The sequence below is a fragment of the Trachinotus anak genome, unplaced genomic scaffold, assembly GCF_046630095.1.
Source record: "Trachinotus anak isolate AG129_WGS33_773 ecotype Australia unplaced genomic scaffold, CSIRO_AGI_Tana_v1 ptg000014l, whole genome shotgun sequence".
In the NCBI taxonomy this organism is placed as follows: domain Eukaryota; kingdom Metazoa; phylum Chordata; class Actinopteri; order Carangiformes; family Carangidae; genus Trachinotus; species Trachinotus anak.
Genome location: NW_027273865.1, coordinates 2,429,635 through 2,446,525, shown reverse-complemented (window position 1 = coordinate 2,446,525; position 16,891 = coordinate 2,429,635).

The following is a 16,891-nucleotide window of genomic DNA, read 5'->3' as shown; positions in this document are numbered from 1 at the left end:
GCATGGGAATAAATGACAATAACAGATTAGTGGATATTTCTCACTTTGCTCTGATGGTCTGAAGAGTTCGCTGCTCCTCTGTTTCCATCTGTGCACTGTCAGTGTCTTATCACACAGCGACCTTAAACTTTCACTTACAGAACAAAATGATTTTAGATTTGTCAGATGGGAGTTTATAGAGACTGTAAAACTGCTCATATACTATTAGTTTTACTGGGAGGTTAAGAAAATACAATTGTGATATGATCATATGTTATCAGAAGAGACAGATCAGCTCTAGGCCAGTCTAAATCCTGTGAGCCACTGATGGAGTGAGGCAGGGCGATGAGACATTCACCTAACATCAAGGTTAAGTAATGGTACAGTCCACTTTAGGGGCGTCTGAAATCGTATTACATGATTCTTCTAGAAGTGAATATGGGGAATATAGTGTAATATTTACAATTACAGGTAAGAAGGTCATATAAATGTTTCAACCCCCCAAACTGTTGTTTTTACCTCTTTTGGGGGGGTCTAAGCCTTAATCAGGGGGGTCAGACCCCTCCAATCCCTGATGGCACGATTATAAAATCAGGATTTGACCATAGGTGGTTCAGACATATTCTAGGTTCTGACTTAGTCCTGTTGTCTCATATAAAATCGTTATTTCAAGAAAACCCCTTGCATTTCTCACTTGGAGAAAAACAGACTAATGCACATTTCATCTCCAGCAGCCTTGACTGTAAAACCCTTTACATACAGGTACATTGTTATTATTGATTGTCTGTCTGAATAATTCCCAAAGTCACTTTTTCCTAGAAATCACAACAGCAGTCTCATAACATTCCTGTAGCAGTTTCAGCATGGCATATGTCTGAACTGAATCCCATCACATGAGTGCAAATACACAGATGAAAAGCATAGAGAGGTATATTGTTTAAATTATTCTATTAAACTTTCTTTCTTTTTAATTTCTTATTTAGTTATTGCTGCTAGAATGGCAGTTCCCAAATGTAAAAAGCAGATGGTGGTTAAGATTTTCCTTAAAGTCCAAGTTAAGATTTCTTTAAAATAAAAACTGTTGCACAAAACACCCTTAAGTCTTCTCCTTAAAGGTTCCTTAAAATATTCACTGAAGTATGTAAGGTTTTCTCCTTATCTTGGTCTTATACTTAAAGAATCACTTATATACAGTTAAGCCATTGCACAGAAAACCTTAGCAACCAAACCAAGGAAAAAAACATATGGTACCTCTGACTCTGATTGAAACTCAATGTGATGAGTTTATGGTGATAAATGAGGAGTTTTCTGTGACCAGAAGAACCTGATGGACCCTCAACAAGGAGGAAATGATTTTGTTCTATAGATTTGATCGACAGTCACTTTATGATTTATCTGATCTCTGTACTTCCTGTAGCTGAGCTCTTCAGCTCTTTACAGTTAATGATTGTTCTGTGGTTTTATGTAACAGGATCCTTCCAGTCAATTATTGGTGAAATATTTCATGTCCATTGATCAGCTGTGAGCCATGTCATTCACTGATCAGTCACTCTGACCTGTCTGCTGAACAATGTTTTCTTCTGTTTTAATCCTCTAGAAGTTTCACCTTTTCCTCCTCTAAACAGTTTTCTTGCCTTCTTTTGAGGTGAGAAGATTGTTAATGCTAGCAAACAAATGGTATCCATGGAAACTGTAAGTATTTATCGCTGTAAAATCTCTTTCATTGCTGTAAATACCTTAATGTCTTTCCTTAACTATGGAAACCTGTTAAGAGATTCTGTGTGACAACCTTAAGTTTGCAACTCCCTCCCCAGCTAATGAGAAATTCAACCTTAAGTGTCACACTTAAGAGGTTTTGTGCAACTAGTCCCTGTTTCTTACCACGCTGAAACAGTTTGACAAGGCCAAAACCGACAAATGCAGTCCTCTTAACTGAATAATGGAAACACAGCTGCTGTGTTATTTAATGGGGCTTCAACAGACCCTTAGCAATTCACAGTTTTATTATCAGTCACCAGTTAACACTGTAATAGAAAAAAAAATTCTGTTCACTTTTATTTTGTAACATGATTTCATTGACCACAAAGAGTGTTTTTATTCAAAACCCCAAACCACAAACATTTCAGTCACTTTCACCACACCACAGTGTACACTAGATCAGCAGGTTCTGAGTGCACAGCATCATTTTGTGATAATGTTGAAATAAGGAGAAATGTTTACAGCTGCATGTTCTGTATGCTCAAACTGGAGGTGTCTGTATTCTGGGGACTGAACATTTGATTGCAAGCTCTTTGTTTTGCACTTTGTGCATAAGTTCAGCTTTTTTGTGTTTTTGTGTCTTTGCATTTAGAGCTTTGCACACTGGGACATGAAAAGGGAGCCAAACCAATCCTACACAGTGAAATGATGGTCTCTTCTGTCCACCAGCTGCAGCTCTGTGAGAGGGGGGAGTCCTGCGTCATCACTGATTTTGTGTGGTTTGTATTAAAGGCTTTTATCTGTAATATATCATGTTGCTTTGATTACTTTACACCCACCTGGTGTGATTCATCCCCACATTACATTACAAAGAAGTAGCATCTGTTGAGCTTCTATTTCCAACATTCTTCCTGTGACACATTTTTCTGAGAGTCATGATGTCTAGAGTAACAGTCGTGGAGCAGCAGGGATATAAATGTATGAATCTGCTACTGACAACAGACCTCAAACAAATGGACTGTTTGATAAGAACTAGCTGTTTTGGTAAATTACTGAGCCTTTTTTTTTAAAAAAAAAAAAAAAAAAAAAAGAAACTATATATTTGTGAGGTGTGTTGATCTCCATCAGAAGATATATTTGTGGTTTTAAGAACCAGAACCCATCTCAGTGTAGTTTTACGTCTCCTCTCTCAGAGGAAAATGTTGACAGACTGACACATTGTTGGTTTGGCTCAGCTCTAAAAAGAAGCATTCATTATGTGAATTGTGATGAAACCTATGGTTACTGGTTATCAACAGTAAACAAACTCAGACTCAGTTTGGACCACCAGCAGTTTTTATCTCTTTCTTCAAGTGTTTCCTGATGTTCTTGGTGTCTTAATATCTCTGCACTGCTCCACAAACCACATGTGGCAGGAAACAACATTTTACTGATTCATTTTGTTGGGCAACAGGCTCCAGTTTGGCTGTCCTCAGTGTATATTGTATGTATCTGGATGATTGATTGCTGTGTGTTTGTTTCCTGTAAGAGAGCGGTTATTGTCCAGCGGCCTTCGGACTCCTCTTACTTTCTGTTCCTCAGAAGCACAAGTTCATCATTTTGTGCTTACACTGTTTGCATGTTCATCAGGCTGCAACAGCACTCACACTGAATGGGTTACTAATGGGTTGAGTATTCCACTTGAGATTGGATTTCATCTCTGTCACTCAGCGTTCAGAGGGTGGAAACCTGCTTCAGTTTAGTGGTCCCTCACAGTAAACACAATGCCTTTTTTGAATGTTGTCATGCTGTTATTTGGTGCAAACTTTAAACTTACTGTCTCTTGGGAAAATTTGCAGAACTACAGCTGGATTTAGATGCAGCAGTGGACCAGGAAACTGTTTTGATTTATAGTTCAGTGTGGACATATCATGCTTGAATTATATCCCTCACTGTAAGAGTCATATAACACCTTGTTATATGACTGAATATGAGAATAGTCCTGCTCCATCACAGCAGCATTTACATTGTTTCCAGTTCATCATGGTTTATCTCACCTTCATCAGGTGATGTCTGAGGTTGTCGAAGAAGCTGCAGCGAGTCGCACACCCTGTTTGAATGTTAATGGACTTGTATTAATGCTCACACTGGCCAATGGGTGTGTGTTGTCATTGTGCGCATGGTTTATGGTCAAGGTCAATGTCCCCTTTTCTTTATATACCAAAGAATACAATCAGTTCAGACACACGCTTCCTATGAGGCATTCTGGGAAACGCAGGCCATCATTAACAGCAGCAGTAGTTAGAGGAAGTGGTAATGACAGTGTCATGAACATTTTCTGTAGTTTTCATTCAGCAGGATACAAGCAGACCCTGCACTGTTGGCCCTGCTGCTGTTGCACATGCGTGGAGCTCGGTGCGTGTTTACACACAGGACGCAGACTTTATAACAGTGGTAGACTGAGTGACCCTCTGCTGCAGACACACACTCAGTTGGCCCACCTTCACATACCTCTTCATGGTTGACAGACTGTTTTTCAGAAGCCATCGCTCCATATTCAGTCATAGTTGGCTAACACTTAGCGCCTGCCACCATCAGTCTGCTACTGATGACTGCCAGATTCTCACACTCACTCAACTGGCATCAGAGATTAAAATTAATATTCAAAAACTACTAAATTTCTTCAATATTTATTCATTTATTTTGAAAACCATCCTGTGACCCCCCCCCCAAAAAAAATTCTCCCAGGCTGAGAACACACCTGACCATAGAGGGCCAATGGCAGCAGCCAATCAGTTGTCGAAATTGAGGTTGTGTTCAAATGCAGGTAGAAATTGGGAAATTCCTGCTTCCTGCTTGTAAAAAGCAAACCAAACAGCTGTTCCTGATGTGGACTTTTTCTGAAACTTCCTCCTGGTATCAAAACAAACACGCATACACACACACACACACACACACACACACAGAGGAATAATGTTGTTGTTTTCTGAGCTTGTCACAATAAAAGCCTCATTTATCAAACACACACAGCAGTCAGGACCTGACATTTTATATCAGCTCATTATAAGATGTTGGGTTAGTAATATAAAGGTGTAGATTAACAAGTGAAAATGAAATTGTTTGCATAGTTAAAACGTTGATATAAAATACGGTTAAGGGCATTATTTTCATCATCAGTTAGTCTACAAATGATTTTCTTAATTAACTGAAAAATAAAAAAAATAATATTGAATAAAAAATGAATAAAAAATTCACAGTGAAATCAGTTCAAAATAAAACAGAGAAAAGAAACCTGTGAATTTTTGTTTGAAATATTACTTAAACGCACAGTTTGTAACTTCTTCTGCCGGGTGTCAGTGGTTCAGGAGGTTTTGACCTGGAGCTGAATTCTCCACAGAGGTCTCCTCCTCTCCACAACAAGCACAGCAGTCATTATAACCATTAAAAACACTGAATAAAACAGCTTCACATTAAAATTCTGTGATTCGCTGACACTCTTCAGTGACACAGAGTGTCTCTGATTGGCTGGAGCTGAGCTGTCTAACATTTCCTCAGCTTGTTTCTCTGATAACTTCAGATCCAGATGTCCAACGACTAAAATCCTTCATCTGCTTCAAATATAGAGCTGAAAACCAGCAAGGTGGAGAAAAGTGTAGAACTGGATAAAAGTCAATTTGACCTTCTGGCAGATAAACAAACACTGACACATGCACATAGAGGATATGACATCATTGACAGGTGACCAATGAAATGGAGCGTTACCATGATTAAAATCACACGATTAGTTTTGAGACTTTTTAATGTAGAGAAGTTACAGATTCTATCTTTAAGCTGTCAATTAAAATATTGTTATCAAAACTGTTGTAATTCAACTAATTATTAAACTGTATACATGTGCGAGCTGCTGGACAATTGAATTTCCCCAAGGGGATGAATAAAGTATCTATCTATCTATACCAATTAATTAATTAATACCTATTAATATAAATTGGGTATTGATTAATACTAATATCACCTCAGCTCTACAATAGATACTTAATTTGCAGGGGCTCATACAAAACAATGACAATAATTATAATAAAATAATACGAGCAGGTGAAGGAAACATAAATCAAAAGGATGAGAATCATTTCTTGTCAACCTTCTTTGAGTGCTGGACCTCATGTGATGACCTGACATGACCAGATAAAAAAAACCCTGCCCACAAATACTCGCACTTGACATTTACAGAAAAAGTACATGTCAAACACCACACAACAGCTCTGTTGTTGTCTTTACTTCTGGTCAGCTTCGTGTTGTTACATGGTGGCATGGGAAGGTTAAATAAAGTGAGGAGGCAGGTGTAACACTCCATCTGTTCCAGCTGATAATCAAAGATAAGGTGGGAAACGTCACAGTTATACAGTGACACTAATGAACCCTCTCTGTGTTGTGCCACATGAAATATCTCTTCATTATTCTGTTCTTGCTGAACTGAGCCATCGATTCGTAAATGACACGCAGCGTCTTGTTAGCCGAACTGAAAGTGGAAACCACACCCAGCAGGCACAAGCTGGCACTGTACCAGTCGGGTTTTGGAGTGAACCCCCTGACCTCTTGAACAAAGAAGAGTAAAGATGAAGTCACTTGGACTTTACGTGACGGTTGTTTTTTTGTCCACACTGAAACTGGACCTCACCAGGTCGAAACTACAACACACAACAGCAAACCTCTGTTTCAACTCTCAATATTTTCTAAAGAACCAGAAATGTTACATCAGAATAACTCATATAAGTATTCATATACACATGTACTTGATTTATTTCACTTATGTGTTAGAGGCCCCATACAGCACAGACATGGACTCAGGCCAAGCTGAAACAATATAAATGTTTCCTATTTTGTCTTAAACTTCTGCACCTATCTGAACAAAATCATGACTCAGACTGTCAGTGTTTTGATGCAGATACTAAATCAGAGGAAGTTATGACGATTCATCCTGAAAGGAGCATGAATATCTGAACCAAGTTTCGTCTCAATCCCCTGCAGCAAAGTGGTGGATCAACCAACCAACCAAACATTACCGTTCATAAAGCTGTGCTGCTGGCACGGCTAAAAGTTAAAGGTCCCATATTTTACTTTCACTTTCGCTGAGTTTTGTTTGAAGAGTTGATCTCCATCAGAAGATATATTTGTGGTTTTAAGAACCAAAAACCATCTCAGTGTAGTTTTACATCTCCTCTCTCAGGCTTCTCTCTGGAGCTCTAGTATAACAGGTAAGTCAGCCAATCAGAAGAGAGGATCTTCTGATTGGCTGATTGGCTGTTTTCTGAGTGATCCAATAAAAATATAGCAGATTTCAGGTAAACACTCAGAGAAACCAAATCCTTCAAGGTTGGATGGTAGGTCCAGGTGGGCGGGGCTTGGGGCGTGGCTGAGGTTGGTGACTGCTTTGTTGTGACATCACAAAGTTCCAGAAGTCCTGATGGCTGGTTTTAAGGCTCAGTGTCTGAATACAGGCTGTGTGCATTTCTCTGTGGACTGAGGCTTTGATACTTTCACAGTATTAATATAGAACCTAGACCTGCTTTATAATCACAAACACATGGACATCTACCTTTAGACTATATGGGACCTTTAACAGTGAATTTTCTATTGTTAGAGGACAGTGCGGTGGCGGCGGCAGAGGGACCAGCTCTCTCAGTGATTTCTAGCTTGGTTTCATTTGCAACAGTCACCATTAAAGTCCAATTAGTCATCTTAAAGGTACATACACATTTTATCTCCACTGAAACTACGACTGATGTCATTCTCAAAACCAGTGTTTAGGTCACTGGATTCTCAACATACACACAGACACACACATACACACACACAAAGAAAACAGAGAATGAAAAAGAGAGAATACAGGAAAAATACAGGAACAACAAAAGAGGAATTCACTGCATACTCATAATGCATCTGACACTCAACTCACACACACTACAACCCAACGAGAGGAAGTCTTACACACACACACACACACCTCCACACCGCTCTCCTCCTGGGAAAAGCCCCTGATTGGTGGCAGCAGATCTTTATCAGCCTTCGCCACAACAACACCCCTCTTCCTCTTCCTCTTTTCTCACAGTGACTCAGCCATTGTGTTCTCAGCTCTCCTGTCAATCAGGAGAAATGACACTTGGTGTGATTAATTGATGACTGTTTCACTAACGATGCTACTTTGAGTTTCAAATACACCAGGGCTGCTCTCACAACGCTTCTGACTGTAGCGGCAGAGATGAAACTCTCAGCTCAGAGATTTTGTTTCCTTTTCACAGAGCTGCTGCAACTTTTACCTTGGAACTGAAAACTGAGGTATGAGAAGGTGACCATCATGAGATCACATTTCATGAATGAACTTACTCACTAGGTTTACAGGTACATGTTGACAGGTGACTTGTCTGTTGTATAAGCCAGTAAATCTTCACTTCTGAAAAGCTGGAACAGTCCTGTCAGTAGAAAAAGACATTAACCTTCAGATCATTGCAACTCCACTCATCACCATTTCTGGAAAATCCTGTGAAGGGGAACTTTTCACCTTGTGTTTCCAGATGTGAAAGAAGTAGTGTAATGTGATTATTATTATTATTAGTGTTATTAGACGTGGGGTTGTGTGAGGTTCTTCTCTATAGTCAGTGTGTTACCTGCAGTCGATCTCAGGCTGAGAAGCAGCAGGAGCTCGGCCACAGAACAGTGACATCCACAAAGACAGCCATTCTTAAAAATGCCCACAGAAAAACAGCTAATCTCAGTTGAAGTGTTTGCTTTAGTTTGAATATTTAACCACTTTATCAGCCCTTTTCTTTGGAACTACAGTCTTGCATACATTTCCACACAGTGACAGAATGTATGACTAGGTTGGACATGGCTTTGAAACACTTTCTGTAATAAAACATCTAAAAGCAAAAATCTTGGTGTCCATGGACTGATCTGTGTCAGTTTGGTTTGAGAAGCTCTGCTTTAAAGTCTTTTGTGTCTCCAGAGGGAGCTGTGCAAAGTCTGGTAAATGTTAGAAGCCAATACTGACATAACAGTGGTCGGTGTTCAAGTGGCATCATGGGTAATGTAGGCACCAGGTTTTAACAAGGAAAAAGAATGTGTGATATCTCTAGTTCTGCTGCATGGATTTTTATTGACACTGTTCATCTTGAGTCTGACAGAGAGTGTGATGCTGATTCAGTGGAGGTCTCTTAATACAGCAGTTGTTTTTTTTTAATGACCTTAACTGACATTTTCACCTCCACAGATGCTCCGGTCAGTTCATGGTAAATCAACTGCACTTTTCTAGTCTCACAAGTCACATCCACCCATTAACACACACACTCACACACCGATGAAACATCAGCAGCAATTTGGGGTTCAGTGTCTGATCTCAAACCACTGATCCCTGGCAACCTACTCTTTATTCAAAGATAAATGGGAAAAAAGTTCAGTCACACCAGGTTTTCTTTCAAAACATCCACACCAGTATACATCTATACAACATGCAGGTCATAAGAAGCCAGATTATCTAGTGAAAGAAAAAATTATACAACAGGACAACATGACAGGTTTTTAATATTATATTTTCTGCAATAAAGTGATGTGTTTGTATCAGAGCGTGTGTGTCTCTCTCTCCTGTCTCTGCCTGCAGGGATGCTGTCCATTGCACTTTCTCTTCGTTTTATCTAATTCCATCCACACAAACTTCCCTTGGATTCTCTCCCAGACACCTTTGCCATATTTCACAATTCATCCTCTGAGTGTGGTGGCTAGAGGTCATTGGTCATTGGAGTGCAGGTGAGAGGTTATCTGTGGAGCTGAGAGGGAGGAGCAGCTTCCTCTGGCAGACGTTCTGCTGAGGCCACTTTCCTGGAAATCTACTGCTCATGGCTAAATTTAAAAAAACAAAAAAAACAAAGAAAGAGAAAAAAAGAAAAAAAGAGCACTGACATCTGTGCTACACTGCGATCACCACATTATCAAACAACATAATGTAGCACAGCACCTCTGTCAGACATGTAAATGCTGTTAAAGGTGGTGGACTCTGACAGACATCCCCAGAGACGGACAGACTGTGTGTGAATGAGTGAAAGACAGAGACAGTGAGACAGACACAGTGTGAAACAGCTGTTTCCTGCTGTATAAACTTCTCTGTTCCCATGGCATACCTCACTCAACGATATACAAACAAACAGCATCTATAAATCAGAGTCTCCCCCCACAGCTGATTGATTGATCTGACTGATTGATCAGTGAAGGATTAGCTGTGTGAGATCACAATGCCTGAAATACATGAACATCATCAACATTATTTATTATTCATTATATGGGTTAAACTGTAGTCATAGCTCCAAAGATGACAGGTTCAGGGTCATATTGACCTCGTGTCTGTGTGTGCAGCACACAGCTGGAGCCAGGGCGAGGAGAGCCGGGGCGAGGTGAGCCGGGGTGAGGTGAGCCGGGGTGAGGGCCTAGCAAACCCCCCTAACTGCACACATTTTTTGTTGTTTGTTCATTTAAACTTGATGGATGCGACACGAGAAGGCGTCTGCTGGTGAGAACTGATCAAAGATGTTGACTCAGACCGCCTTCATGAGGCTGCTCTCATTTATCACATGAGTATCTCCAATAATGCACAAAGAACATGAAATCAGCTCCAGGAACCAGGAAGAAACAGTTTAGAAGAGTTCATTTTCATATGGGTGTGGTCTAAAAAACGAGGTATAAAAATAAACTCATACAACACTGTTGTGTATCAGCCCGGTCATGTCTGAATAAAACTCGAAATCCAGACAGAGTCAGCGGTGTTGAGGCCGAGCAGGGGTTCACCGCTCAGACATGAACATAACAAGGTGCTGAGTCTCCCCCTCTCTGACTCTCTCTCTCTCTCTGTCCTCAGTTCCCACACTGTCTGATTGATTGCAGGCTGTAAATTTGTCCTGTCGTCCCCGCCCCCAGTGACGGCTCACGTTACAGCCTGAGAGAACAGGACAGGGAGAGTTTCTCCTCTTTTCAGGTTTTTCCCCCAAATGCACAGAAACTGAAATCCTACAAACTGTATCAGCCTTATGCTACCTCACTCTCAGGCTCAGCTTTGGCAACTCTGATTTTCATTTATTAATCCAAATTTCACGCCATTAAAGCTTTTTTTCTAAATTGAACCAGTAAATAGAGTAGAGAGCCAGCTTTGATGATCAGGGTGGGGGATTACAGTTACAGCCTGATTTCCCCAGCAAGCTGTCTCCTGCAGAAAGCCCATCTCTTAGCCACATACACGTGTAACCAGGTTTTCAATCATCTCATTTCTATGTGAGTATGTGTCAAACAAAGACAAAAAAAAACTGTCATGACAGATGCTTCCTCATATTGAAAATAATTTCATTCAAACTGAAAGTAATGTGTACATGGTTTTTCACGAGCCCGTGGTATCTTCTATGTCGTTCACATCCCCTCGATGAGCTTTAATGTGGAGTTGGTGCCTCCACATTAAAGCTCATCGAGGGGATGTGTTTGACCAGGTTTGTCATTCTGGGTCCGTTTCTGTTTGAACTGTACATGCGCCTCTACACGGTTTGATAATATGAACGGTCCCCACAGTGCTTCTTCTGCCCATGTTTGATAAATGAGGCTTTTATTGTGTTTTATTGTGAAACTCTCACACAAAACAACAACATTATTCTGGTGTGTATGTGTGTGTGTGTGTGTGTGTATGTGTGTGTGTGTGTGTGTGTGTGTGTGTGTGTGTGTGTGTGTGTGTGTGTGGGTGGGTGGGTGGAGGGGGACCAGACAGGTGTTGGGGGTTCTGTTAGATTCATCATCGCCGTGGTAATATCCTCCCTGTCGTCACGCCAACTCATCCTTCTGAAGACGTTCCCACGATGGGCGGGGTCAAAGGTCAGCACCTAGATGGATGTAGGGAGGAGGAGGGTGGGAAATACAGGGAGAGGGAGAGAAATACCCCCGATAACCACCAGGTGACGATCCTGGAGTCTCTGATTCTTTAGCTCATCTTCAAGTGTTTTCCTCGTGTTTAAAAATGATCAAAGTAAAACACATCATGTTTGTGTCATCAGCCAAGTGAACTGTAACAGGATGAGATGGTTGACCCCTCCCCCACTGAGGCCACACCTCACTCCCGTCTAGTTTTTTACTATACGTGCTCTACGTCCATCAGAAGACGCATGTTTTTTCATTACATTAATGTTTTTTTTTTTTGTTCTCAAACTTTACTTTATTTGAATGGAACACATCTACCTGAAGATTCTTCTGACATATCAGTCCTGGAGCGTCCAGTCTCGTCTGTGTTGTGTTTCCATCTCAACACCTGCAGTTCATCTGACCTGAAGCTAAAACTCATTCATGTTTCATCAAAGTAAAAGATTAATGCAGCAGGACACACACTGAGCCACACACACACTGTGAAGGATAAACAGTGGTTTTACTCGTCTGTGGCCACTGATTCCCATGCAGTGACCTGCAGAGGGCTGGGTGGCCCTGAGTGTGTGTGTGTGTGTGTGAGAGAGAGAGAGAGGGGAAGATTTATGCCACCTAAAGCATCAAAGTCCAGCTGAGACAAACCAGGGTCAAATGGGGAGGAGGTGTGTGTGTGTGTGTGTGTGTGTGTGTGTGTGTGTATGTGCATTGTAGAGACAAATCCAGCCAGGTCTGTCTGCTCACTGGTTCCTGTTTGGTCAGAGCTGCAGGTAAACGTGTGCACACGGAAGGAAATGAGGAGAATGAAGAAGAGAACATAGAGAGGAGAGGAAGGAAAGGAGGAAGGAAAGGGGACAAGAGGAGGACAGCATGTAACAAACCAGTACCCATTCTGCACCCTCAAAGCTCAACTGTCCACAAGTTGAAATAACTCTATTATCACTTTTATTCATCAGCATAGATGTGACTCTCTATAAATTTATATTTTCAAACAAAATGTGTGTGCTTCTTATGTTGTAGAAAACTAGCAGAGAGATAAGTCACTTTTCAAACAGCTCATGGTAATAATAATAATAATAACAATAATAATAATAATAAGTTCTCTGTGGAAAGAGCAGGTCGTCCAGTGTTCTACAGGATCTGTCATCACGGCTGAGGAGGGGTCACAGGATTCCTGCCTAACTAAGGATTCAGCCTAACTGACCTCTCAAGTCCAAGGACCCAGTTGGTTTTGCACAGATGAACTGGTTTTTGTGCACAGTGTTGTCAGTAAAATCACCTGTATTTTTGTATTATTGTGTTACTGTGTGTACAGCACAAAACACATGATGGACCGTGGAGTTGCTCAGTTTTTTTTACCTGCTACATGAACGTCTCAGACACCACTGGTTTTGTACTTGTGCAACTTGTAAATCTCACATTCCTTCTCTTTCTCTCACACACTCCTTCTCATTCATCCCCTCTCACCTTTCTGACCCCTCTCTCTCCCTCTCTCACTATATCTGTCTGTCTATTTCTGTTGCTCTCTCACTTCCTCCCTGGGCGACCTCTGACCTTGCTGGGTCACAGCAGCTGATTCTGGGGGTGTTGAAGCTCCTTAGCGGCTCCATCACGACACACAGCATGATCTCTTCCAACACACAGCAGTTTCACTCTGCTCTCACCTGCCTGACTGTTCCTTCCTGCAGGTAACACCTGAGTGAGTGTGAGGTTATTATCACAACTTTAAATAAACTAAAACCATCCTCCAGGCCTGAACATGTTAGTGTCTGAATTCATGTGTGTGTTTGAGTTTGTGTGTCTGTGTGTGTACAGTCCACTTCCCTTTACGACTATATATTAACACTGATACTGAAAACAGGAAACAGCAGAGCTTGTCAGCAGCCGTACATTAAATGCAATGAAGCAGAACACCCACTCAGGGTGTGTGTGTGAGGGTGAGCTTCACGCTCTGATCCCATCAGCAGATCTCATCTGATCACGGACGAGCAGGAAGCTAAATCACCTGTCAGGGTTGAACAGTCAGGGCTTTCTTCTACAGCCACCATTTTGCAGCTCGTGTTCAACAAGTCGAGTCGGTTTATTCATACAGATCACAACAGAAGAGGTTATCTCAGGGCACTTGTCACACAGAGCTGGTTCAAGGTTTCTACCTGTTCAAACGTCCTTTTAACAGGTAAAAACCTCAAACAGACCCAGGATCAGGGTGGGCACTGGCTTCTCCCAGCTGCTTCTCTGAAAACAGAGGCACCTCCAAACCTCCTTCCCTTTAACACACAACTGTTGTCATATCCTTCCTCACATTGTTGTTATTTTGGTGAGGCAACAGATCGACTTTCCACCGGCTGCTGCTACTCTCAGCTGCTTACAAAGCCAAAATGGCAGCTCACTGTTACACTGTGGGCTGAAGTGAAGTGGCTCAGGGTCTGCTTCAGTTGAGACCACTCAGAGTCAAAGTGTTCTCAGAGGATTATTCTCCTGTCTGCTGCTCCTCTTCCTGACTGAGAGGAACACGCCCTCTGACAATCAATCCGCCAATGTCCTCCACCATGAAAGAAGATGCACAAACACATTGAGGTTCCCAGGGGTGTGTGTGTGTGTGTGTGTGTGTCTGAAATAGTCATTATGAGAGAGAGAAGTAAGGGTAGCACAGGAAGGTGAGGGAAAAGACTTGATTCATGTCCTCGTCTTTATCCTTCCTGTTCCTGTTTCCTCTGCACAACTTTCACACACACACACACACACACACACACACACACACACACTACATGTCATGTAGGATTGAGGGCAGACAGACTGTGTATCCAAAACAAGCTGGGAAAGAGAGAGGGAGGAGGAGAGGTCAGAGATCAGGGACAGTGATAGAGTCGTGACAGGTGTATGTTTCATCTGTGTGTGTTCTTCACTCTGTCTCTCTCTCTCTCTCTCTCTCTCTCTCTCTCTGTCTGTTGTTCTGTTTTTCCTTGGATTTCCTCAGGGTTTCCAACTCTCACGCTTTCAGATTCTTTTTCCTTGCTCCCACACTCCACAGTCGTGTCAACCTCATTTTATCCAGTCAGAGCTGGCTCAAATCTGATGAGGTTTCATTCTCAACATTTGTGAGTAATTAAAGCCACAGATAACTAAAACATATGTAATCAGCCTCTGTTGTGTAAGAAGTGCAGATGAAGTTCTTAGTGTCAGTCTAATCAGTGTTGACAACCTGTAGCTCCTGAAAAGGAGGTGAACAGCAGATGGTATAAAATGTTGATTAAATATGTATCTGACACCCTCACGTAACAGCTGGACCTGATTCACAGCTGTGAAGCTGATCAGCTTCGATCATTGTTTTGATAAGAAACTGGGATATTCTAAATGTCAACTTCATCAAAGTCATAAGGATTCATCCTCTGGGGAGTACAAATGTCTGTGTAAAACATCATATCAGTCCATCCAGTACTTACTGAGATGTTTCAGTCTGGACCAAAGTGTGGGCACTTTCACTGATAATGGTGAAGGTCAGTGTCGCCTGTGGCCTGAATGTTTTCTACATTGTTCTCTGTTAATAAAAACAGCAACAATAAGAGATTTATTAGCATCAGAGCTTAAAGCTCCACCCAGTCTAAAGGTAGATGTCCATGTGTTTCTGATTATAAGGCAGGTCTAGGTTCTATATTAATACTGTGAAAGTATCAAAGCCTCAGTCCACAGAGAAATGCACACAGCCTGTATTGAGAAACTGAGCCTTAAAACCAGCCGTCAGGACTTTTGGAACTTTGTGATGTCACAACAAAGCAGTCACCACCCTCAGCCACGCCCCAAGTCCCACCCACCTGGACCCACCACCCAACCTTGCAGGATTTGGTTTCTCTGAGTGTTTACCTGAAATCTGCTATATTTTTATTGGATCACTCAGAAAACAGTCAGCCAATCAGAAGAGAGCCTCAGATCCTCTCTTCTGATTGGCTGACTGATCTGTTGTTTCTAGCGCTCCAGAGAGAAGCCTGAGAGAGGAGATGTAAAACTACACTGAGATGGTTTTGGTTCTCAAAATCACAAATATGTCTTCTGATGAAGATCAACACTTCAGATAAAACACTGGAGAAGTTAAAATATGGACCTTTAAAGACCATACACCCACACAAATCTCACACCAAATTTGCAGAAGCCAGAAAGCCCCTCCAGTCCACATGGTGAAGTGTCCTTGCGCAAGATGCTGAACCCTGAATAGCCTCCTGATGGTCGTTCCATCGGTGTATGGGTGTGATGTATAAAATCTGTGTGTGAATGGGTGAATGTGGAATCTTTTGTAATTGACAGCCCCTATAGTTTTATATAGGACAACATCCGAACATCAAGGTTTTCTCCACATATCAGCACTGACATTTTTTTTCAATAAACACTAATGAAAGTGAACAGTTCCTCTGAAAACAGGCCCACAGTGAGGTGTGCGGTCATTCATTCACCTCCACTGGACAGAAATACTGCACCTGCACTCAGCATCATATATCACAACAAACCCCCCAGACATCATCAAAGTCTCACTCAAGCTAAGACTGGTTTTAATTCCTGACTCTCCGTCTGGCTCTGACTCTGTCCACCTCACCACAGACGGAACCTATTTTCTGCTGTTGAAGAACTTCTCATCTCCTCGTCCTGCTATCCTCTATTGCAGTTTTTTTTTCTCTGAGCAAAAATCAGTCTTTTTCCTGTTTATGGACCAGGGGATCATATCTGATGGGGGCTGAGTGGTTAGGACCACACCACGTACCTGCTAATCCACCAAGCAGGCAAATCCCAGCCGTGACTCTTAACCGCAGGTCCTTCCCCTTCTCTCCGTCAGTCTTTACTGGTTTTCACCAGCAGCCAATCAACAGAGGTGTTGTCCTCTCCATGACAAATGGACCAAGGGGTTAAAAGAAACAATAAATAAAGCAGTTTCACTTTAGAAATCAGTGATTCATTGACGCTCTTTTGTGGGCACAGGGCATCTCAGAGTTGATGCATGGACATCCATGAGTGGATGGGACCTGAGCTGCCACTTGCCTGTTTTCTCTGATAACTTCAGATCCAGACATCTGATGACTAAAATCCTTCATCCAGTTTAAATATATAGTTGAAAACAACCAAGATGTAAAAAGTGTATCTTCAACTGTCACTTAAAACAGGATAAAGTCAATTTTGAGCTTCTGGCAAGTAACTGCTTTTTAAAAAATATCTTTCATGAAAAACAGTCAGGGGAACTACAACACTGACACATGCACAAAGAGGATATGATGTCATTGACAGATGACTAAATGAAACGGACCGTGATTAAAAC